This window comes from Taudactylus pleione, unplaced genomic scaffold (assembly GCF_031769625.1).
Source record: "Taudactylus pleione unplaced genomic scaffold, aTauple2 ptg000085l, whole genome shotgun sequence".
Taxonomy (NCBI): domain Eukaryota; kingdom Metazoa; phylum Chordata; class Amphibia; order Anura; family Myobatrachidae; genus Taudactylus; species Taudactylus pleione.
Window position 1 is genome coordinate 4,999,954 of NW_028284487.1, and position 23,279 is coordinate 5,023,232.

A 23,279-nucleotide genomic window follows, 5' to 3' on the forward strand; every position below is an offset into this window, starting at 1 on the left:
TTGTGCAGAGGCAGGTGTGCTAATTCTACATTAAATAAGCATGGGACCAATGAAATAAACAGAACGATAATAAATTATTTTGTACTCCAGGTAATGTCGGGTAGTTGTATAGAAGTGGTTGTGGCTGAGTGGTTAAGGCGATGGACTTGAAATCCATTGGGGTTTCCCCGCGCAGGTTCAAATCCTGCCAGCTATGTCTTGCTTTTTGAGCATGTAAAAAACAAAGATCATACTTCCTTGACTCCTTTATTTTCTAGGAAACTATACTAGCTATTATATTTCACATAGTTTGTCTATTATTATAGCAGCCACCTAATAGAAATTGCAACAGGTTTTCAATGACAATCATAAAATACAAAGCAATTATTTTTCCACAGAAGCTCATCACAAAATCAACGTGCAGGTAGTTGTGGCCGAGTGGTTAAGGCGATGGACTCGCGCAGGTTGAAATCCTGCCAGCTACGTCTTGCTTTTCGAGCATGTCAAAAACAAAGATCATACTTCCTTGACTCCTTTATTTTCTAGGAAACTATACTACCTATTATATTTCACATAGTTTGTCTATTAATATAGCAGCCACCTAATAGAAATTGCAACAGGTTTTAAATGACAATCATGAAATGGAAAGTAATTATTTTTCCACAGAAGCTCATCACAAAATCAACGTGCAGGTAGTTGTGGCCGAGTGGTTAAGGTGATGGACTCGCGCAGGTTCAAATCCTGCCAGCTACGTTTTGCTTTTCAAACTTATTTAAAAACACAATATGCATTTAAGATGTAGAAAAGCAAAATATGTTATGTTAAACAATGTAACTGTCTCATCCTAAATCACCTTCACTTGCATCCTATTTCACAATGGACTGCTTTTTGAAGCACGTGATCTCAGACTTTGAGGCTCTTCCTGCATTTTAGGAACATGTCATCAAACCATCTCCAAATTTTTTTTACTGTTTCATGATGTAATGGTTATTTATGTGTAGATCTGAGTTAAAATTAGTTTTGTTAATAACAACTAAACTTTTAATTAACAAATCAGCAGCACTAGGAAGAAATGTGCATATCAGATACTTTCAAATATCACAAAACTGTAGTGCTATCTGTGGAATTACAGTGAATGTATTGCAATTATTTCCATCAGCCACTTTGTAAGATACATAACAAAGTTTATTTGTTCATTCCAGAACATATTATCATCTTCATCATAATCAACAATTGCCACCAAGCTCAGGAAATCTTTCCCATCTTAAAGTTAATCTTAAATATATCTCTATAACACTGACATGAGCTGTTTCTTTTTAAAACATAAACAGTAATTGAAAAATTTAAATCTATATTTTTTGGAAACAATCATACTCACCATTGTATCCTAATCTTGATTTAATCCTAGTTTGCAGCCTTGATGTTATGAACTAATTATTTCACATATACATTTGCAGAATCCTATGATGTGCCTTTCACAATATCCATACTGCCACTAAAGAATGCAAAATTTGATCTTGAGAGATCTGCAGAGATGTAATGAAGGATGAGAGAAAATGCATGTTAATAAACAAATTTATGATTGTGCAGTGGCAGGTGTGCTAATTCTACATTAAATAAGCATGGGACCAAAGAAATAAACAGAACGATAATAAATTATTTTGTACTCCAGGTAATGTCGGGTAGTTGTATAGAAGTGGTTGTGGCTGAGTGGTTAAGGCGATGGACTTGAAATCCATTGGGGTTTCCCCGCGCAGGTTCAAATCCTGCCAGCTATGTCTTGCTTTTTGAGCATGTAAAAAACAAAGATCATACTTCCTTGACTCCTTTATTTTCTAGGAAACTATACTAGCTATTATATTTCACATAGTTTGTCTATTATTATAGCAGCCACCTAATAGAAATTGCAACAGGTTTTCAATGACAATCATAAAATACAAAGCAATTATTTTTCCACAGAAGCTCATCACAAAATCAACGTGCAGGTAGTTGTGGCCGAGTGGTTAAGGCGATGGACTCGCGCAGGTTGAAATCCTGCCAGCTACGTCTTGCTTTTCGAGCATGTCAAAAACAAAGATCATACTTCCTTGACTCCTTTATTTTCTAGGAAACTATACTACCTATTATATTTCACATAGTTTGTCTATTAATATAGCAGCCACCTAATAGAAATTGCAACAGGTTTTAAATGACAATCATGAAATGGAAAGTAATTATTTTTCCACAGAAGCTCATCACAAAATCAACGTGCAGGTAGTTGTGGCCGAGTGGTTAAGGTGATGGACTCGCGCAGGTTCAAATCCTGCCAGCTACGTTTTGCTTTTCAAACTTATTTAAAAACACAATATGCATTTAAGATGTAGAAAAGCAAAATATGTTATGTTAAACAATGTAACTGTCTCATCCTAAATCACCTTCACTTGCATCCTATTTCACAATGGACTGCTTTTTGAAGCACGTGATCTCAGACTTTGAGGCTCTTCCTGCATTTTAGGAACATGTCATCAAACCATCTCCAAATTTTTTTTACTGTTTCATGATGTAATGGTTATTTATGTGTAGATCTGAGTTAAAATTAGTTTTGTTAATAACAACTAAACTTTTAATTAACAAATCAGCAGCACTAGGAAGAAATGTGCATATCAGATACTTTCAAATATCACAAAACTGTAGTGCTATCTGTGGAATTACAGTGAATGTATTGCAATTATTTCCATCAGCCACTTTGTAAGATACATAACAAAGTTTATTTGTTCATTCCAGAACATATTATCATCTTCATCATAATCAACAATTGCCACCAAGCTCAGGAAATCTTTCCCATCTTAAAGTTAATCTTAAATATATCTCTATAACACTGACATGAGCTGTTTCTTTTTAAAACATAAACAGTAATTGAAAAATTTAAATCAATATTTTTTGGAAACCATCATACTCACCATTGTATCCTAATCCTGTTTTAATCCTAGTTTGCAGCCTTGATGTTATGAACTAATTATTTCACATATACATTTGCAGAATCCTATGATGTGCCTTTCACAATATCCATACTGCCACTAATGAATGCAAAATTTGATCTTGAGAGATCTGCAGAGATGTAATGAAGGATGAGAGAAAATGCATGTTAATAAACAAATTTATGATTGTGCAGTGGCAGGTGTGCTAATTCTACATTAAATAAGCATGGGACCAATGAAATAAACAGAACGATAATAAATTATTTTGTACTCCAGGTTATGTCAGGTAGTGGTATAGAAGTAGTTGTGGCCAAGTGGTTAAGGCAATGGACTTGAAATCCATTGGGGTTTCCCCGCACAGGTTCAAATCCTGTCAGCTATGTCTTGCTTTTTGAGCATGTAAAAAACAAAGATCATACTTCCTTGACTCCTTTATTTTCTAGGAAACTATACTAGCTATTATATTTCACATAGTTTGTTTATTAATATAGCAGCCACCTAATAGAAATTGCAACAGGTTTTAAATGACAATCATAAAATGCAAAGCAATTATTTTTCCACAGAAGCTCATCACAAAATCAACGTGCAGGTAGTTGTGGCCGAGTGGTTAAGGCGATGGACTCGCGCAGGTTCAAATCCTGCCAGCTACGTCTTGCTTTTCGAGCATGTCAAAAACAAAGATCATACTTCCTTGACTCCTTTATTTTCTAGGAAACTATACGAGCTAATATATTTCACATAGTTTGTTTATTAATATAGCAGCCACCTAATAGAAATTACAACAGGTTTTAAATGACAATCATAAAATGCAAAGCAATTATTTTTCCACAGAAGCTCATCACAAAATCAACGTGCAGGTAGTTGTGGCCGAGTGGTTAAGGTGATGGACTCGCGCAGGTTCAAATAATGCCAGCTACGTTTTGCTTTTCAAACTTATTTAAAAACACAATATGCATTTAAGATGTAGAAAAGCAAAATATGTTATGTTAAACAATGTAACTGTCTCATCCTAAATCACCTTCACTTGCATCCTATTTCACAATGGACTGCTTTTTGAAGCACGTGATCTCAGACAGTGAGGCTCTTCCTGCATTTTAGGAACATGTCATCAAACCATCTCCAAATTTTTTTGACTGTTTCATGATGTAATGGTTATTTATGTGTAGATCTGAGTTAAAATTTGTTTTGTTAATAACAACTAAACTTTTAATTAACAAATCAGCAGCACTAGGAAGAAATGTGCATATCAGATACTTTCAAATATCACAAAACTGTAGTGCTATCTGTGGAATTACAGTGAATGTATTGCATTTATTTCCATCGGCCACTTTTTAAGATACATAACAAAGTTTATTTGTTCATTCCAGAACATATTATCATCTTCATCATAATCAACAATTGCCACCAAGCTCAGGAAATCTTTCCCATCTTAAAGTTAATCTTAAATATATCTCTATAACACTGACATGAGCTGTTTCTTTTTAAAACATAAACAGTAATTGAAAAATTTAAATCAATATTTTTTGGAAACCATCATACTCACCATTGTATCCTAATCCTGATTTAATCCTAGTTTGCAGCCTTGATGTTATGAACTAATTATTTCACATATACATTTGCAGAATCCGATGATGTGTCTTTCACAATATCCATACTGCCACTAAAGATTGCAAAATTTGATCTTGAGAGATCTGCAGAGATGAAATCAATGATGAGAGAAAATGCATGTTAATAAACAAATTTATGATTGTGCAGAGGCAGGTGTGCTAATTCTACATTAAATAAGCATGGGACCAATGAAATAAACAGAACGATAATAAATTATTTTGTACTCCAGGTAATGTCGGGTAGTTGTATAGTAGTGGTTGTGGCTGAGTGGTTAAGGCGATGGACTTGAAATCCATTGTGTTTCCCAGCGCAGGTTCAAATCCTGCCAGCTATGTCTTGCTTTTTGAGCATGTAAAAAACAAAGATCATACTTCCTTGACTCCTTTATTTTCTAGGAAACTATACTAGCTATTATATTTCACATAGTTTGTCTATTATTATAGCAGCCATCTAATAGAAATTGCAACAGGTTTTCAATGACAATCATAAAATACAAAGCAATTATTTTTCCACAGAAGCTCATCACAAAATCAACGTGCAGGTAGTTGTGGCCGAGTGGTTAAGGCGATGGACTCGCGCAGGTTGAAATCCTGCCAGCTACGTCTTGCTTTTCGAGCATGTCAAAAACAAAGATCATACTTCCTTGACTTCTTTATTTTCTAGGAAACTATACTAGCTATTATATTTCACATAGTTTGTCTATTAATATAGCAGCCACCTAATAGAAATTGCAACAGGTTTTAAATGACAATCATGAAATGGAAAGTAATTATTTTTCCACAGAAGCTCATCACAAAATCAATGTGCAGGTAGTTGTGGCCGAGTGGTTAAGGTGATGGACTCGCGCAGGTTCAAATCCTGCCAGCTACGTTTTGCTTTTCAAACTTATTTAAAAACACAATATGCATTTAAGATGTAGAAAAGCAAAATATGTTATGTTAAACAATGTAACTGTCTCATCCTAAATCACCTTCACTTGCATCCTATTTCACAATGGACTGCTTTTTGAAGCACGTGATCTCAGACTTTGAGGCTCTTCCTGCATTTTAGGAACATGTCATCAAACCATCTCCAAATTTTTTTTACTGTTTCATGATGTAATGGTTATTTATGTGTAGATCTGAGTTAAAATTAGTTTTGTTAATAACAACTAAACTTTTAATTAACAAATCAGCAGCACTAGGAAGAAATGTGCATATCAGATACTTTCAAATATCACAAAACTGTAGTGCTATCTGTGGAATTACAGTGAATGTATTGCAATTATTTCCATCAGCCACTTTGTAAGATACATAACAAAGTTTATTTGTTCATTCCAGAACATATTATCATCTTCATCATAATCAACAATTGCCACCAAGCTCAGGAAATCTTTCCCATCTTAAAGTTAATCTTAAATATATCTCTATAACACTGACATGAGCTGTTTCTTTTTAAAACATAAACAGTAATTGAAAAATTTAAATCTATATTTTTTGGAAACAATCATACTCACCATTGTATCCTAATCTTGATTTAATCCTAGTTTGCAGCCTTGATGTTATGAACTAATTATTTCACATATACATTTGCAGAATCCTATGATGTGCCTTTCACAATATCCATACTGCCACTAAAGAATGCAAAATTTGATCTTGAGAGATCTGCAGAGATGTAATGAAGGATGAGAGAAAATGCATGTTAATAAACAAATTTATGATTGTGCAGTGGCAGGTGTGCTAATTCTACATTAAATAAGCATGAGACCAAAGAAATAAACAGAACGATAATAAATTATTTTGTACTCCAGGTAATGTCGGGTAGTTGTATAGATGTAGTTGTGGCCGAGTGGTTAAGGCGATGGACTTGAAATCCATTGGGGTTTCCCCACGCAGGTTCAAATCCTGCCAGCTACGTCTTGCTTTTTGAGCATGTAAAAAACAAAGATCATACTTCCTTGACTCCTTTATTTTCTAGGAAACTATACTAGCTATTATATTTCACATAGTTTGTTTATTAATATAGCAGCCACCTAATAGAAATTGCAACAGGTTTTAAATGACAATCATAAAATGCAAAGCAATTATTTTTCCACAGAAGCTCATCACAAAATCAACGTGCAGGTAGTTGTGGCCGAGTGGTTAAGGCGATAGACTCGAAATCCATTGGGGTTTCCCCGCGCAGGTTCAAATCCTGCCAGCTACATTTAGCTTTTCAAACTTATTTAAAAACACAATATGCATTTAAGATGTAGAAAAGCAAAATATGTTATGTTGAACAATGTAACTGTCTCATCCTAAATCACCTTCACCTGCATCCTATTTCACAATGGACTGCTTTTTGAAGCACGTGACCTCAGACAGTGAGGCTCTTCCTGAATTTAAGAAAATGTCATTAAACCATCTCCAAATTTTTTTTACTGTTTCATGATGTAATGGTTATTTATGTGTAGATCTGAGTTAAAATTAGTTTTGTTAATAACAACTAAACTTTTAATTAACAAATCAGCAGCACTAGGAAGAAATGTGCATATCAGATACTTTCAAATATCACAAAACTGTAGTGCTATCTGAGGAATTACAGTGAATGTATTGCAATTATTTCCATCAGCCACTTTGTAAGATACATAACAAAGTTTATTTGTTCATTCCAGAACATATTATCATCTTCATCATAATCAACAATTGCCACCAAGCTCAGGAAATCTTTCCCATCTTAAAGTTAATCTTAAATATATCTCTATAACACTGACATGAGCTGTTTCTTTTTAAAACATAAATAGTAATTGAAAAATTTAAATCAATATTTTTTGGAAACCATCATACTCACCATTGTATCCTAATCCTGATTTAATCCTAGTTTGCAGCCTTGATGTTATGAACTAATTATTTCACATATACATTTGCAGAATCCTATGATGTGCCTTTCACAATATCCATACTGCCACTAAAGAATGCAAAATTTGATCTTGAGAGATCTGCAGAGATGAAATGAATGATGAGAGAAAATGCATGTTAATAAACAAATTTATGATTGTGCAGTGGCAGGTGTGCTAATTCTACATTAAATAAGCATGGGACCAATGAAATAAACAGAACGATAATAAATTATTTTGTATTCCAGGTAATGTCGGGTAGTGGTATAGAAGTAGTTGTGGCCGAGTGGTTAAGGCGATGGACTTGAAATCCATTGGGGTTTCCCCGCGCAGGTTCAAATCCTGCCAGCTACGTCTTGCTTTTCGAGCATGTAAAAAACAAAGATCATACTTCCTTGACTCCTTTATTTTCATGGAAACTGCACTAGCTATTATATTTCCCATAGTTTGTCTATTAATATAGCAGCTACCAAATAGAAATTGCAACAGGTTTTAAATGACAATCATGAAATGGAAAGCAATTATTTTTCCACAGAAGCTCATCACAAAATCAACGTGCAGCTAGTTGTGGCAGAGTGGTTAAGGCGATGGACTCGAAATCCATTGGGGTTTCCCCGTGCAGGTTTAAATCCTGCCAGCTACATTTTGCTTTTCAAACTTATTTAAAAACACAATATGCATTTAAGATGTAGAAAAGCAAAATATGTTATGTTGAACAATGTAACTGTCTCATCCTAAATCACCTTCACCTGCATCCTATTTCACAATGGACTGCTTTTTGAAGCACGTGATCTCAGACAGTGAGGCTCTTCCTGCATTTTAGGAACATGTCATTAAACCATCTCCAAATTTTTTTTACTGTTTCATGATGTAATGGTTATTTATGTGTAGATCTGAGTTAAAATTAGTTTTGTTAATAACAACTAAACTTTTAATTAACAAATCAGCAGCACTAGGAAGAAATGTGCATATCAGATACTTTCAAATATCACAAAACTGTAGTGCTATCTGTGGAATTACAGTGAATGTATTGCAATTATTTCCATCGGCCACTTTGTAAGATACATGACAAAGTTTATTTGTTCATTCCAGAACATATTATCATCTTCATCATAATCAACAATTGCCACCAAGCTCAGGAAATCTTTCCCATCTTAAAGTTAATCTTAAATATATCTCTATAACACTGACATGAGCTGATTCTTTTTAAAACATAAACAGAAATGGAAAAATTTAAATCAATATTTTTTGGAAACCATCATACTCACCATTGTATCCTAATCCTGATTTAATCCTAGTTTGCAGCCTTGATGTTATGAACTAATTATTTCACATATACATTTGCAGAATCCTATGATGTGCCTTTCACAATATCCATACTGCCACTAAAGAATGCAAAATTTGATCTTGAGAGATCTGCAGAGATGTAATGAAGGATGAGAGAAAATGCATGTTAATAAACAAATTTATGATTGTGCAGTGGCAGGTGTGCTAATTCTACATTAAATAAGCATGGGACCAATGAAATAAACAAAACAATAATAAATTATTTTGTACTCCAGGTAATGTCGGGTAGTGGTATAGAAGTAGTTGTGGCCAAGTGGTTAAGGCAATGGACTTGAAATCCATTGGGGTTTCCCCGCACAGGTTCAAATCCTGCCAGCTACGTCTTGCTTTTCGAGCATGTAAAAAACAAAGATCATACTTCCTTGACTCCTTTATTTTCTAGGAAACTATACTAGCTATTATATTTCCCATAGTTTGTCTATTAATATAGCAGCTACCAAATAGAAATTGCAACAGGTTTTAAATGACAATCATGAAATGGAAAGCAATTATTTTTCCACAGAAGCTCATCACAAAATCAACGTGCAGCTAGTTGTGGCAGAGTGGTTAAGGCGATGGACTCGAAATCCATTGGGGTTTCCCCGCGCAGGTTCAAATCCTGCCAGCTACATTTTGCTTTTCAAACTTATTTAAAAACACAATATGCATTTAAGATGTAGAAAAGCAAAATATGTTATGTTGAACAATGTAACTGTCTCATCCTAAATCACCTTCACCTGCATCCTATTTCACAATGGACTGCTTTTTGAAGCACGTGATCTCAGACAGTGAGGCTCTTCCTGCATTTTAGGAACATGTCATTAAACCATCTCCAAATTTTTTTTACTGTTTCATGATGTAATGGTTATTTATGTGTAGATCTGAGTTAAAATTAGTTTTGTTAATAACAACTAAACTTTTAATTAACAAATCAGCAGCACTAGGAAGAAATGTGCATATCAGATACTTTCAAATATCACAAAACTGTAGTGCTATCTGTGGAATTACAGTGAATGTATTGCAATTATTTCCATCGGCCACTTTGTAAGATACATGACAAAGTTTATTTGTTCATTCCAGAACATATTATCATCTTCATCATAATCAACAATTGCCACCAAGCTCAGGAAATCTTTCCCATCTTAAAGTTAATCTTAAATATATCTCTATAACACTGACATGAGCTGTTTCTTTTTAAAACATAAACAGAAATGGAAAAATTTAAATCAATATTTTTTGGAAACCATCATACTCACCATTGTATCCTAATCCTGATTTAATCCTAGTTTGCAGCCTTGATGTTATGAACTAATTATTTCACATATACATTTGCAGAATCCTAAGATGTGCCTTTCACAATATCCATACTGCCACTAAAGAATGCAAAATTTGATCTTGAGAGATCTGCAGAGATGTAATGAAGGATGAGAGAAAATGCATGTTAATAAACAAATTTATGATTGTGCAGTGGCAGGTGTGCTAATTCTACATTAAATAAGCATGGGACCAATGAAATAAACAGAACGATAATAAATTATTTTGAACTCCAGGTAATGTCGGGTAGTGGTATAGAAGTAGTTGTGGCCGAGTGGTTAAGGCGATGGATTTGAAGTCTTTTGGGGTTTCCCCGCGCAGGTTCAAATCCTGCACGCTACATCTTGCTTTTCGAGCATGTCAAAAACAGAGATCATACTTCCTTGACTCATTTATTTTCTAGGAAACTATACTAGCTATTATATTTCCCATAGTTTGTCTATTAATATAGCAGCTACCAAATATAAATTGCAACAGGTTTTAAATGACAATCATGAAATGGAAAGCAATTATTTGTCCACAGAAGCTCATCACAAAATCAACGTGCAGGTAGTTGTGGCCGAGTGGTTAAGGCAATGGACTCGCGCAGGTTCAAATCCTGCCAGCTACGTTTTGCTTTTCAAACTTATTTAAAAACACAATATGCATTTAAGATGTAGAAAAGCAAAATATGTTATGTTAAACAATGTAACTGTCTCATCCTAAATCACCTTCACTTGCATCCTATTTCACAATGGACTGCTTTTTGAAGCACGTGATCTCAGACACTGAGGCTCTTCCTGCATTTTAGGAACATGTCATCAAACCATCTCCAAATTTTTTTTACTGTTTCATGATGTAATGGTTATTTATGTGTAGATCTGAGTTAAAATTAGTTTTGTTAATAACAACTAAACTTTTAATTAACAAATCAGCAGCACTAGGAAGAAATGTGCATATCAGATACTTTCAAATACCACAAAACTGTAGTGCTATCTGTGGAATTACAGTGAATGTATTGCAATTATTTCCATCAGCCACTTTGTAAGATACATAACAAAGTTTATTTGTTCATTCCAGAACATATTATCATCTTCATCATAATCAACAATTGCCACCAAGCTCAGGAAATCTTTCCCATCTTAAAGTTAATCTTAAATATATCTCTATAACACTGACATGAGCTGTTTCTTTTTAAAACATAAACAGTAATTGAAAAATTTAAATCAATATTTTTTGGAAACCATCATACTCACCATTGTATCCTAATCTTGATTTAATCCTAGTTTGCAGCCTTGATGTTATGAACTAATTATTTCACATATACATTTGCAGAATCCTATTATGTGCCTTTCACAATATCCATACTGCCACTAAAGAATGCAAAATTTGATCTTGAGAGATCTGCAGAGATGTAATGAAGGATGAGAGAAAATGCATGTTAATAAACAAATTTATGATTGTGCAGTGGCAGGTGTGCTAATTCTACATTAAATAAGCATGGGACCAATGAAATAAACAGAACGATAATAAATTATTTTGTACTCCAGGTAATGTCGGGTGCTGGAATAGAAGTAGTTGTGGCCAAGTGGTTAAGGCGATGGACTTGAAATCCATTAGGGTTTCCCAGCGCAGGTTCAATTCCTGCCAGCTACATCTTGCTTTTCGAGCATGTAAAAAACAGAGATCATACTTCCTTGACTCCTTTATTTTCTAGGAAACTATACTAGCTATTATATTTCCCATAGTTTGTCTATTAATATAGCAGCTACCAAATAGAAATTGCAACAGGTTTTAAATGACAATCATGAAATGGAAAGCAATTATTTTTCCACAGAAGCTCATCACAAAATCAACGTGCAGCTAGTTGTGGCCGGGTTGTTAAGGCGATGGACTCGAAATCCATTGGGGTTTCCCCGTGCAGGTTTAAATCCTGCCAGCTACATTTTGCTTTTCAAACTTATTTAAAAACACAATATGCATTTAAGATGTAGAAAAGCAAAATATGTTATGTTGAACAATGTAACTGTCTCATCCTAAATCACCTTCACCTGCATCCTATTTCACAATGGACTGCTTTTTGAAGCACGTGATCTCAGACAGTGAGGCTCTTCCTGCATTTTAGGAACATGTCATTAAACCATCTCCAAATTTTTTTTACTGTTTCATGATGTAATGGTTATTTATGTGTAGATCTGAGTTAAAATTAGTTTTGTTAATAACAACTAAACTTTTAATTAACAAATCAGCAGCACTAGGAAGAAATGTGCATATCAGATACTTTCAAATATCACAAAACTGTAGTGCTATCTGTGGAATTACAGTGAATGTATTGCAATTATTTCCATCGGCCACTTTGTAAGATACATGACAAAGTTTATTTGTTCATTCCAGAACATATTATCATCTTCATCATAATCAACAATTGCCACCAAGCTCAGGAAATCTTTCCCATCTTAAAGTTAATCTTAAATATATCTCTATAACACTGACATGAGCTGATTCTTTTTAAAACATAAACAGAAATGGAAAAATTTAAATCAATATTTTTTGGAAACCATCATACTCACCATTGTATCCTAATCCTGATTTAATCCTAGTTTGCAGCCTTGATGTTATGAACTAATTATTTCACATATACATTTGCAGAATCCTATGATGTGCCTTTCACAATATCCATACTGCCACTAAAGAATGCAAAATTTGATCTTGAGAGATCTGCAGAGATGTAATGAAGGATGAGAGAAAATGCATGTTAATAAACAAATTTATGATTGTGCAGTGGCAGGTGTGCTAATTCTACATTAAATAAGCATGGGACCAATGAAATAAACAAAACAATAATAAATTATTTTGTACTCCAGGTAATGTCGGGTAGTGGTATAGAAGTAGTTGTGGCCAAGTGGTTAAGGCAATGGACTTGAAATCCATTGGGGTTTCCCCGCACAGGTTCAAATCCTGCCAGCTACGTCTTGCTTTTCGAGCATGTAAAAAACAAAGATCATACTTCCTTGACTCCTTTATTTTCTAGGAAACTATACTAGCTATTATATTTCCCATAGTTTGTCTATTAATGTAGCAGCTACCAAATAGAAATTGCAACAGGTTTTAAATGACAATCATGAAATGGAAAGCAATTATTTTTCCACAGAAGCTCATCACAAAATCAACGAGCAGCTAGTTGTGGCAGAGTGGTTAAGGCGATGGACTCGAAATCCATTGGGGTTTCCCCGCACAGGTTCAAATCCTGCCAGCTACATTTTGCTTTTCAAACTTATTTAAAAACACAATATGCATTTAAGATGTAGAAAAGCAAAATATGTTATGTTGAACAATGTAACTGTCTCATCCTAAATCACCTTCACCTGCATCCTATTTCACAATGGACTGCTTTTTGAAGCACGTGATCTCAGACAGTGAGGCTCTTCCTGCATTTTAGGAACATGTCATTAAACCATCTCCAAATTTTTTTTACTGTTTCATGATGTAATGGTTATTTATGTGTAGATCTGAGTTAAAATTAGTTTTGTTAATAACAACTAAACTTTTAATTAACAAATCAGCAGCACTAGGAAGAAATGTGCATATCAGATACTTTCAAATATCACAAAACTGTAGTGCTATCTGTGGAATTACAGTGAATGTATTGCAATTATTTCCATCGGCCACTTTGTAAGATACATGACAAAGTTTATTTGTTCATTCCAGAACATATTATCATCTTCATCATAATCAACAATTGCCACCAAGCTCAGGAAATCTTTCCCATCTTAAAGTTAATCTTAAATATATCTCTATAACACTGACATGAGCTGTTTCTTTTTAAAACATAAACAGAAATGGAAAAATTTAAATCAATATTTTTTGGAAACCATCATACTCACCATTGTATCCTAATCCTGATTTAATCCTAGTTTGCAGCCTTGATGTTATGAACTAATTATTTCACATATACATTTGCAGAATCCTAAGATGTGCCTTTCACAATATCCATACTGCCACTAAAGAATGCAAAATTTGATCTTGAGAGATCTGCAGAGATGTAATGAAGGATGAGAGAAAATGCATGTTAATAAACAAATTTATGATTGTGCAGTGGCAGGTGTGCTAATTCTACATTAAATAAGCATGGGACCAATGAAATAAACAGAACGATAATAAATTATTTTGTACTCCAGGTAATGTCGGGTAGTGGTATAGAAGTAGTTGTGGCCGAGTGGTTAAGGCGATGGACTTGAAGTCTTTTGGGGTTTCCCCGCGCAGGTTCAAATCCTGCACGCTACATCTTGCTTTTCGAGCATGTCAAAAACAGAGATCATACTTCCTTGACTCATTTATTTTCTAGGAAACTATACTAGCTATTATATTTCCCATAGTTTGTCTATTAATATAGCAGCTACCAAATAGAAATTGCAACAGGTTTTAAATGACAATCATGAAATGGAAAGCAATTATTTGTCCACAGAAGCTCATCACAAAATCAACGTGCAGGTAGTTGTGGCCGAGTGGTTAAGGCAATGGACTCGCGCAGGTTCAAATCCTGCCAGCTACGTTTTGCTTTTCAAACTTATTTAAAAACACAATATGCATTTAAGATGTAGAAAAGCAAAATATGTTATGTTAAACAATGTAACTGTCTCATCCTAAATCACCTTCACTTGCATCCTATTTCACAATGGACTGCTTTTTGAAGCACGTGATCTCAGACACTGAGGCTCTTCCTGCATTTTAGGAACATGTCATCAAACCATCTCCAAATTTTTTTTACTGTTTCATGATGTAATGGTTATTTATGTGTAGATCTGAGTTAAAATTAGTTTTGTTAATAACAACTAAACTTTTAATTAACAAATCAGCAGCACTAGGAAGAAATGTGCATATCAGATACTTTCAAATACCACAAAACTGTAGTGCTATCTGTGGAATTACAGTGAATGTATTGCAATTATTTCCATCAGCCACTTTGTAAGATACATAACAAAGTTTATTTGTTCATTCCAGAACATATTATCATCTTCATCATAATCAACAATTGCCACCAAGCTCAGGAAATCTTTCCCATCTTAAAGTTAATCTTAAATATATCTCTATAACACTGACATGAGCTGTTTCTTTTTAAAACATAAACAGTAATTGAAAAATTTAAATCAATATTTTTTGGAAACCATCATACTCACCATTGTATCCTAATCTTGATTTAATCCTAGTTTGCAGCCTTGATGTTATGAACTAATTATTTCACATATACATTTGCAGAATCCTATTATGTGCCTTTCACAATATCCATACTGCCACTAAAGAATGCAAAATTTGATCTTGAGAGATCTGCAGAGATGTAATGAAGGATGAGAGAAAATGCATGTTAATAAACAAATTTATGATTGTGCAGTGGCAGGTGTGCTAATTCTACATTAAATAAGCATGGGACCAATGAAATAAACAGAACGATAATAAATTATTTTGTACTCCAGGTAATGTCGGGTGCTGGAATAGAAGTAGTTGTGGCCAAGTGGTTAAGGCGATGGACTTGAAATCCATTAGGGTTTCCCAGCGCAGGTTCAATTCCTGCCAGCTACATCTTGCTTTTCGAGCATGTAAAAAACAGAGATCATACTTCCTTGACTCCTTTATTTTCTAGGAAACTATACTAGCTATTATATTTCCCATAGTTTGTCTATTAATATAGCAGCTACCAAATAGAAATTGCAACAGGTTTTAAATGACAATCATGAAATGGAAAGCAATTATTTTTCCACAGAAGCTCATCACAAAATCAACGTGCAGCTAGTTGTGGCCGGGTTGTTAAGGCGATGGACTTGAAATCCATTGGGGTTTCCCCGCGCAGGTTCAAATCCTGCCAGCTACATTTTGCTTTTCAAACTTATTTAAAAACACAATATGCATTTAAGATGTAGAAAAGCAAAATATGTTATGTTGAACAATGTAACTGTCTCATCCTAAATCACCTTCACCTGCATCCTATTTCAAAATGGACTGCTTTTTGAAGCACGTGATCTCAGACAGTGAGGCTCTTCCTGCATTTTAGGAACATGTCATTAAACCATCTCCAAATTTTTTTTACTATTTCATGATGTAATGGTTATTTATGTGTAGATCTGAGTTAAAATTAGTTTTGTTAATAACAACTAAACTTTTAATTAACAAATCAGCAGCACTAGGAAGAAATGTGCATATCAGATACTTTCAAAAATCACAAAACTGTAGTGCTATCTGAGGAATTACAGTGAATGTATTGCAATTATTTCCATCAGCCACTTTGTAAGATACATAACAAAGTTTATTTGTTCATTCCAGAACATATTATCATCTTCATCATAATCAACAATTGCCACCAAGCTCAGGAAATCTTTCCCATCTTAAAGTTAATCTTAAATATATCTCTATAACACTGACATGAGCTGTTTCTTTTTAAAACATAAACAGAAATGGAAAAATTTAAATCAATATTTTTTGGAAACCATCATACTCACCATTGTATCCTAATCCTGATTTAATCCTAGTTTGCAGCCTTGATGTTATGAACTAATTATTTCACATATACATTTGCAGAATCCTATGATGTGCCTTTCACAATATCCATACTGCCACTAAAGAATGCAAAATTTGATCTTGAGAGATCTGCAGAGATGAAATGAATGATGAGAGAAAATGCATGTTAATAAACAAATTTATGATTGTGCAGTGGCAGGTGTGCTAATTCTACATTAAATAAGCATGGGACCAATGAAATAAACAGAACGATAATAAATTATTTTGTACTCCAGGTAATGTCGGCTATTGGTATAGAAGTAGTTGTGGCCGAGTGGTTAAGGCGATGGACTTGAAATCCATTGGGGTTTCCCCGCGCAGGTTCAAATCCTGCCAGCTACGTCTTGCTTTTCGAGCATGTAAAAAACAAAGATCATACTTCCTTGACTCCTTTATTTTCATGGAAACTGTACTAACTATTATCTTTCCCATAGTTTGTCTATTAATATAGCAGCTACCAAATAGAAATTGCAACAGGTTTTAAATGACAATCATGAAATGGAAAGCAATTATTTTTCCACAGAAGCTCATCACAAAATCAACGTGCAGCTAGTTGTGGCAGAGTGGTTAAGGCGATGGACTTGAAATCCATTGGGGTTTCCCCGCGCAGGTTCAAATCCTGCCAGCTACATTTTGCTTTTCAAACTTATTTAAAAACACAATATGCATTTAAGATGTAGAAAAGCAAAATATGTCATGTTGAACAATGTAACTGTCTCATCCTAAATCACCTTCACCTGCATCCTATTTCACAATGGACTGCTTTTTGAAGCACGTGATCTCAGACAGTGAGGCTCTTCCTGCATTTTAGGAACATGTCATTAAACCATCTCCAATTTTTTTTTACTGTATCATGATGTAATGGTTATTTATGTGTAGATCTGAGTTAAAATTAGTTTTGTTAATAACAACTAAACTTTTAATTAACAAATCAGCAGCACTAGGAAGAAATGTGCATATCAGATACTTTCAAATATCACAAAACTGTAGTGCTATCTGTGGAATTACAGTGAATGTATTGCAATTATTTCCATCAGCCACTTTGTAAGATACATAACAAAGTTTATTTGTTCATTCCAGAACATATTATCATCTTCATCAAAATCAACAATTGCCACCAAGCTCAGGAAATCTTTCCCATCTTAAAGTTAATCTTAAATATATCTCTATAACACTGACATGAGCTGTTTCTTTTTAAAACATAAACAGTAATTGAAAAATTTAAATCAATATTTTTTGGAAACCATCATACTCACCATTGTATCCTAATCTTGATTTAATCCTAGTTTGCAGCCTTGATGTTATGAACTAATTATTTCACATATACATTTGCAGAATCCTATTATGTGCCTTTCACAATATCCATACTGCCACTAAAGAATGCAAAATTTGATCTTGAGAGATCTGCAGAGATGTAATGAAGGATGAGAGAAAATGCATGTTAATAAACAAATTTATGATTGTGCAGTGGCAGGTGTGCTAATTCTACATTAAATATGCATGGGACCAAAGAAATAAACAGAAGGATAATAAATTATTTTGTACTCCAGGTAATGTCAGGTAGTGGTATAGAAGTAGTTGTGGCCGAGTGGTTAAGGCGATGGACTTGAAATCTTTTGGGGTTTCCCCGCGTAGGTTCAAATCCTGCCAGCTACGTTTTGCTTTTCGAGCATGTCAAAAACAGAGATCATACTTCCTTGACTCATATATTTTCTAGGAAACTATACTAGCTATTATATTTCCCATAGTTTGTCTATTAATATAGCAGCTACCAAATAGAAATTGCAACAGGTTTTAAATGACAATCATGAAATGGAAAGCAATTATTTTTCCACAGAAGCTCATCACAAAATCAACGTGCAGGTAGTTGTGGCCGAGTGGTTAAGGCGATGGACTCGCGCAGGTTCAAATCCTGCCAGCTACGTCTTGCTTTTCGAGCATGTCAAAAACAAAGATCATACTTCCTTGACTCCTTTATTTTCTAGGAAACTATACTAGCTATTATATTTCACATAGTTTGACTATTAATATAGCAGCCACCAAATAGAAATTGCAACTGGTTTTAAAAGACAATCATGAAATGGAAAGCAATTATTTTTCCACAGAAGCTCATCATAAAATCAACGTGCAGGTAGTTGTGGCCGAGTGGTTAAGGCGATGGACTCGAAATCCATTGGGGTTTCCCCGCGCAGGTTCAAATCCTGCCAGCTACATTTTGCTTTTCAAACTTATTTAAAAACACAATATGCATTTAAGATGTCGAAAAGCAAAATATGTTATGTTGAACAATGTAATTGTCTCATCCTAAATCACCTTCACTTGCATCCTATTTCACAATGGACTGCTTTTTGAAGCACGTGATCTCAGACAGTGAGGCTCTTCCTGCATTTTAGGAACATGTCATCAAACCATCTCCAAATTTTTTTTACTGTTTCATGATGTAATGGTTATTTATGTGTAGATCTGAGTTAAAATTAGTTTTGTTAATAACAACTAAACTTTTAATTAACAAATCAGCAGCACTAGGAAGAAATGTGCATATCAGATACTTTCAAATATCACAAAACTGTAGTGCTATCTGTGGAATTACAGTGAATGTATTGCAATTATTTCCATCGGCCACTTTGTAAGATACATAACAAAGTTTATTTGTTCATTCCAGAACATATTATCATCTTCATCATAATCAACAATTGCCACCAAGCTCAGGAAATCTTTCCCATCTTAAAGTTAATCTTAAATATATCTCTATAACACTGACATGAGCTGTTTCTTTTTAAAACATAAACAGTAATTGAAAAATTTAAATCAATATTTTTTGGAAACCATCATACTCACCATTGTATCCTAATCTTGATTTAATCCTAGTTTGCAGCCTTGATGTTATGAACTAATTATTTCACATATACATTTGCAGAATCCTATTATGTGCCTTTCACAATATCCATACTGCCACTAAAGAATGCAAAATTTGATCTTGAGAGATCTGCAGAGATGTAATGAAGGATGAGAGAAAATGCATGTTAATAAACAAATTTATGATTGTGCAGTGGCAGGTGTGCTAATTCTACATTAAATAAGCATGGGACCAATGAAATAAACAGAACGATAATAAATTATTTTGTACTCCAGGTAATGTCGGGTACTGAAATAGAAGTAGTTGTGGCCAAGTGGTTAAGACGATGGACTTGAAATCTTTTGGGGTTCCCCCGCGCAGGTTCAAATCCTGCCAGCTACATCTTGCTTTTCGAGCATGTCAAAAACAGAGATCATACTTCCTTGACTCATATATTTTCTAGGAAACTATACTAGCTATTATATTTCCCATAGTTTGTCTAATAATATAGCAGCTACCAAATAGAAATTGCAACAGGTTATAAATGACAATCATGAAATGGAAAGCAATTATTTTTCCACAGAAGCTCATCACAAAATCAACGTGCAGGTAGTTGTGGCCGAGTGGTTAAGGCGATTGACTCGCGCAGGTTCAAATCCTGCCAGCTACGTCTTGCTTTTCGAGCATGTCAAAAACAGAGATCATACTTCCTTGACTCCTTTATTTTCTAGGAAACTATACTAGCTTTTATATTTCACATAGTTTGTCTATTAATATAGCAGCCACCAAATAGAAATTGCAACAGGTTTTAAATGACAATCATGAAATGGAAAGCAATTATTTTTCCACAGAAGCTCATCACAAAATCAACGTGCCAGTAGTTGTGGCCGAGTGGTTAAGGCGATTGACTCGAAATCCATTGGGGTTTCCCCGCGCAGGTTCAAATCCTGCCAGCTACATCTTGCTTTTCGAGCATGTCAAAAACAGAGATCATACTTCCTTGACTCATTTATTTTCTAGGAAACTATACTAGCTTTTATATTTCACATAGTTTGTCTATTAATATAGCAGCCACCAAATAGAAATTGCAACAGGTTTTAAATGACAATCATGAAATGGAAAGCAATTATTTTTCCACAGAAGCTCATCACAAAATCAACATGCAGGTAGTTGTGGCCGACTGGCGATTGACTCGACATCCATTGGGGTTTCCCTGCGCAGGTTCAAATCCTGCCAGCTATGTTACGTTTTGCTTTTCAAACTTATTTAAAAACACAATATGCATTTAAGATGTAGAAAAGCAAAATATGTTATGTTGAACAATGTAACTGTCTCATCCTAAATCACCTTCACCTGCATCCTATTTCACAATGGACTGCTTTTTGAAGCACGTGATCTCAGACAGTGAGGCTCTTCCTGCATTTTAGGAACATGTCATTAAACCATCTCCAATTTTTTTTTACTGTTTCATGATGTAATGAATATTTATGTGTAGATCTGAGTTAAAATTAGTTTTGTTAATAACAACTAAACTTTTAAATAACAAATCAGCAGCACTAGGTAGAAATGTGCATATCAGATACTTTCAAATATCACAAAACTGTAGTGCTATCTGTGGAATTACAGTGAATGTATTGCAATTATTTCCATCAGCCACTTTGTAAGATACATAACAAAGTTTATTTGTTCATTCCAGAACATATTATCATCTTCATCATAATCAACAATTGCCACCAAGCTCAGGAAATCTTTCCCATCTTAAAGTTAATCTTAAATATATCTCTATAACACTGACATGAGCGGTTTCTTTTTAAAACATAAACAGTAATTGAAAAATTAAAATCAATATTTTTTGGAAACCATCATACTCACCATTGTATCCTAATCCTGATTTAATCCTAGTTTGCAGCCTTGATGTTATGAACTAATTATTTCACATATACATTTGCAGAATCCTATGATGTGCCTTTCACAATATCCATACTGCCACTAAAGAATGCAAAATTTGATCTTGAGAGATCTGCAGAAATGAAATGAATGATGAGAGAAAATGCATGTTAATAAACAAATTTATGATTGTGCAGTGGCAGGTGTGCTAATTCCACATTAAATAAGCATGGGACCATTGAATTAAACAGAAAGATAATAAATTATTTTGTACTCCAGGTAATGTCAGGTAGTGGTATAGAAGTAGTTGTGGCCGAGTGGTTAAGGCGATGGACTTGAAATCCATTGGGTTTCCCCGTGCAGGTTCAAATCCTGCCAGCTACGTCTTGCTTTTCGAGCATGTCAAAAACAGAGATCATACTTCCTTGACTCATTTATTTTCTAGGAAACTATACTAGCTTTTATATTTCACATAGTTTGTCTATTAATATAGCAGCCACCAAATAGAAATTGCAACAGGTTTTAAATGACAATCATGAAATGGAAAGCAATTATTTTTCCACAGAAGCTCATCACAAAATCAACATGCAGGTAGTTGTGGCCGACTGGCGATTGACTCGACATCCATTGGGGTTTCCCTGCGCAGGTTCAAATCCTGCCAGCTATGTTACGTTTTGCTTTTCAAACTTATTTAAAAACACAATATGCATTTAAGATGTAGAAAAGCAAAATATGTTATGTTGAACAATGTAACTGTCTCATCCTAAATCACCTTCACCTGCATCCTATTTCACAATGGACTGCTTTTTGAAGCACGTGATCTCAGACAGTGAGGCTCTTCCTGCATTTTAGGAACATGTCATTAAACCATCTCCAATTTTTTTTTACTGTTTCATGATGTAATGAATATTTATGTGTAGATCTGAGTTAAAATTAGTTTTGTTAATAACAACTAAACTTTTAAATAACAAATCAGCAGCACTAGGTAGAAATGTGCATATCAGATACTTTCAAATATCACAAAACTGTAGTGCTATCTGTGGAATTACAGTGAATGTATTGCAATTATTTCCATCAGCCACTTTGTAAGATACATAACAAAGTTTATTTGTTCATTCCAGAACATATTATCATCTTCATCATAATCAACAATTGCCACCAAGCTCAGGAAATCTTTCCCATCTTAAAGTTAATCTTAAATATATCTCTATAACACTGACATGAGCGGTTTCTTTTTAAAACATAAACAGTAATTGAAAAATTAAAATCAATATTTTTTGGAAACCATCATACTCACCATTGTATCCTAATCCTGATTTAATCCTAGTTTGCAGCCTTGATGTTATGAACTAATTATTTCACATATACATTTGCAGAATCCTATGATGTGCCTTTCACAATATCCATACTGCCACTAAAGAATGCAAAATTTGATCTTGAGAGATCTGCAGAAATGAAATGAATGATGAGAGAAAATGCATGTTAATAAACAAATTTATGATTGTGCAGTGGCAGGTGTGCTAATTCCACATTAAATAAGCATGGGACCATTGAATTAAACAGAAAGATAATAAATTATTTTGTACTCCAGGTAATGTCAGGTAGTGGTATAGAAGTAGTTGTGGCCGAGTGGTTAAGGCGATGGACTTGAAATCCATTGGGTTTCCCCGTGCAGGTTCAAATCCTGCCAGCTACGTCTTGCTTTTCGAGCATGTCAAAAACAGAGATCATACTTCCTTGACTCATTTATTTTCTAGGAAACTATACTAGCTATTATATTTCCCATAGTTTGACTATTAATGTAGCAGCTACCAAATAGAAATTGCAGCAGGTTTTAAATGACAATCATGAAATGGAAAGCAATTATTTTTCCACAGAAGCTCATCACAAAATCAACGTGTCGGTAGTTGTGGCCGAGTGGTTAAGGCGATGGACTTGAAATCCATTGGGGTTTCCCTGCACAGGTTCAAATCCTGCCAGCTACGTTACG

General features: G+C 34.3%; 25 non-coding genes across 25 annotated transcripts; all 25 read left to right on the top strand.

The window, feature by feature from the left end:
• Positions 1-114: 114 nt before the first annotated feature.
• Positions 115-196, top strand: TRNAS-UGA (transfer RNA serine (anticodon UGA)). Its single transcript has one exon. It is a non-coding gene; the product is annotated as a tRNA-Ser (tRNA).
• A 1,479-nt stretch (positions 197-1,675) lies between these two features.
• On the top strand, positions 1,676-1,757 carry TRNAS-UGA (transfer RNA serine (anticodon UGA)). The gene has a single exon. It is a non-coding gene; the product is annotated as a tRNA-Ser (tRNA).
• A 1,479-nt stretch (positions 1,758-3,236) lies between these two features.
• Positions 3,237-3,318, top strand: TRNAS-UGA (transfer RNA serine (anticodon UGA)). The gene has a single exon. It is a non-coding gene; the product is annotated as a tRNA-Ser (tRNA).
• Positions 3,319-4,797: 1,479 nt separating this feature from the next.
• Positions 4,798-4,878, top strand: TRNAS-UGA (transfer RNA serine (anticodon UGA)). Its single transcript has one exon. It is a non-coding gene; the product is annotated as a tRNA-Ser (tRNA).
• A 1,479-nt stretch (positions 4,879-6,357) lies between these two features.
• Positions 6,358-6,439, top strand: TRNAS-UGA (transfer RNA serine (anticodon UGA)). Its single transcript has one exon. It is a non-coding gene; the product is annotated as a tRNA-Ser (tRNA).
• Positions 6,440-6,646: 207 nt separating this feature from the next.
• On the top strand, positions 6,647-6,728 carry TRNAS-CGA (transfer RNA serine (anticodon CGA)). The gene has a single exon. It is a non-coding gene; the product is annotated as a tRNA-Ser (tRNA).
• Positions 6,729-7,670: 942 nt separating this feature from the next.
• On the top strand, positions 7,671-7,752 carry TRNAS-UGA (transfer RNA serine (anticodon UGA)). Its single transcript has one exon. It is a non-coding gene; the product is annotated as a tRNA-Ser (tRNA).
• A 210-nt stretch (positions 7,753-7,962) lies between these two features.
• Positions 7,963-8,041, top strand: TRNAS-CGA (transfer RNA serine (anticodon CGA)). Its single transcript has one exon. It is a non-coding gene; the product is annotated as a tRNA-Ser (tRNA).
• A 943-nt stretch (positions 8,042-8,984) lies between these two features.
• On the top strand, positions 8,985-9,066 carry TRNAS-UGA (transfer RNA serine (anticodon UGA)). Its single transcript has one exon. It is a non-coding gene; the product is annotated as a tRNA-Ser (tRNA).
• Positions 9,067-9,276: 210 nt separating this feature from the next.
• TRNAS-CGA (transfer RNA serine (anticodon CGA)) lies at positions 9,277-9,355 on the top strand. The gene has a single exon. It is a non-coding gene; the product is annotated as a tRNA-Ser (tRNA).
• A 2,236-nt stretch (positions 9,356-11,591) lies between these two features.
• Positions 11,592-11,673, top strand: TRNAS-UGA (transfer RNA serine (anticodon UGA)). The gene has a single exon. It is a non-coding gene; the product is annotated as a tRNA-Ser (tRNA).
• A 210-nt stretch (positions 11,674-11,883) lies between these two features.
• TRNAS-CGA (transfer RNA serine (anticodon CGA)) lies at positions 11,884-11,962 on the top strand. The gene has a single exon. It is a non-coding gene; the product is annotated as a tRNA-Ser (tRNA).
• A 943-nt stretch (positions 11,963-12,905) lies between these two features.
• TRNAS-UGA (transfer RNA serine (anticodon UGA)) lies at positions 12,906-12,987 on the top strand. The gene has a single exon. It is a non-coding gene; the product is annotated as a tRNA-Ser (tRNA).
• Positions 12,988-13,197: 210 nt separating this feature from the next.
• TRNAS-CGA (transfer RNA serine (anticodon CGA)) lies at positions 13,198-13,276 on the top strand. The gene has a single exon. It is a non-coding gene; the product is annotated as a tRNA-Ser (tRNA).
• Positions 13,277-15,512: 2,236 nt separating this feature from the next.
• On the top strand, positions 15,513-15,594 carry TRNAS-UGA (transfer RNA serine (anticodon UGA)). The gene has a single exon. It is a non-coding gene; the product is annotated as a tRNA-Ser (tRNA).
• Positions 15,595-15,804: 210 nt separating this feature from the next.
• Positions 15,805-15,883, top strand: TRNAS-UGA (transfer RNA serine (anticodon UGA)). Its single transcript has one exon. It is a non-coding gene; the product is annotated as a tRNA-Ser (tRNA).
• Positions 15,884-16,826: 943 nt separating this feature from the next.
• TRNAS-UGA (transfer RNA serine (anticodon UGA)) lies at positions 16,827-16,908 on the top strand. Its single transcript has one exon. It is a non-coding gene; the product is annotated as a tRNA-Ser (tRNA).
• A 210-nt stretch (positions 16,909-17,118) lies between these two features.
• TRNAS-UGA (transfer RNA serine (anticodon UGA)) lies at positions 17,119-17,197 on the top strand. The gene has a single exon. It is a non-coding gene; the product is annotated as a tRNA-Ser (tRNA).
• A 943-nt stretch (positions 17,198-18,140) lies between these two features.
• TRNAS-UGA (transfer RNA serine (anticodon UGA)) lies at positions 18,141-18,222 on the top strand. The gene has a single exon. It is a non-coding gene; the product is annotated as a tRNA-Ser (tRNA).
• Positions 18,223-18,697: 475 nt separating this feature from the next.
• TRNAS-CGA (transfer RNA serine (anticodon CGA)) lies at positions 18,698-18,779 on the top strand. The gene has a single exon. It is a non-coding gene; the product is annotated as a tRNA-Ser (tRNA).
• A 943-nt stretch (positions 18,780-19,722) lies between these two features.
• On the top strand, positions 19,723-19,804 carry TRNAS-UGA (transfer RNA serine (anticodon UGA)). Its single transcript has one exon. It is a non-coding gene; the product is annotated as a tRNA-Ser (tRNA).
• Positions 19,805-20,279: 475 nt separating this feature from the next.
• On the top strand, positions 20,280-20,361 carry TRNAS-CGA (transfer RNA serine (anticodon CGA)). Its single transcript has one exon. It is a non-coding gene; the product is annotated as a tRNA-Ser (tRNA).
• Positions 20,362-21,592: 1,231 nt separating this feature from the next.
• Positions 21,593-21,673, top strand: TRNAS-UGA (transfer RNA serine (anticodon UGA)). The gene has a single exon. It is a non-coding gene; the product is annotated as a tRNA-Ser (tRNA).
• Positions 21,674-22,904: 1,231 nt separating this feature from the next.
• On the top strand, positions 22,905-22,985 carry TRNAS-UGA (transfer RNA serine (anticodon UGA)). The gene has a single exon. It is a non-coding gene; the product is annotated as a tRNA-Ser (tRNA).
• A 207-nt stretch (positions 22,986-23,192) lies between these two features.
• On the top strand, positions 23,193-23,274 carry TRNAS-UGA (transfer RNA serine (anticodon UGA)). The gene has a single exon. It is a non-coding gene; the product is annotated as a tRNA-Ser (tRNA).
• Positions 23,275-23,279: the final 5 nt, after the last annotated feature.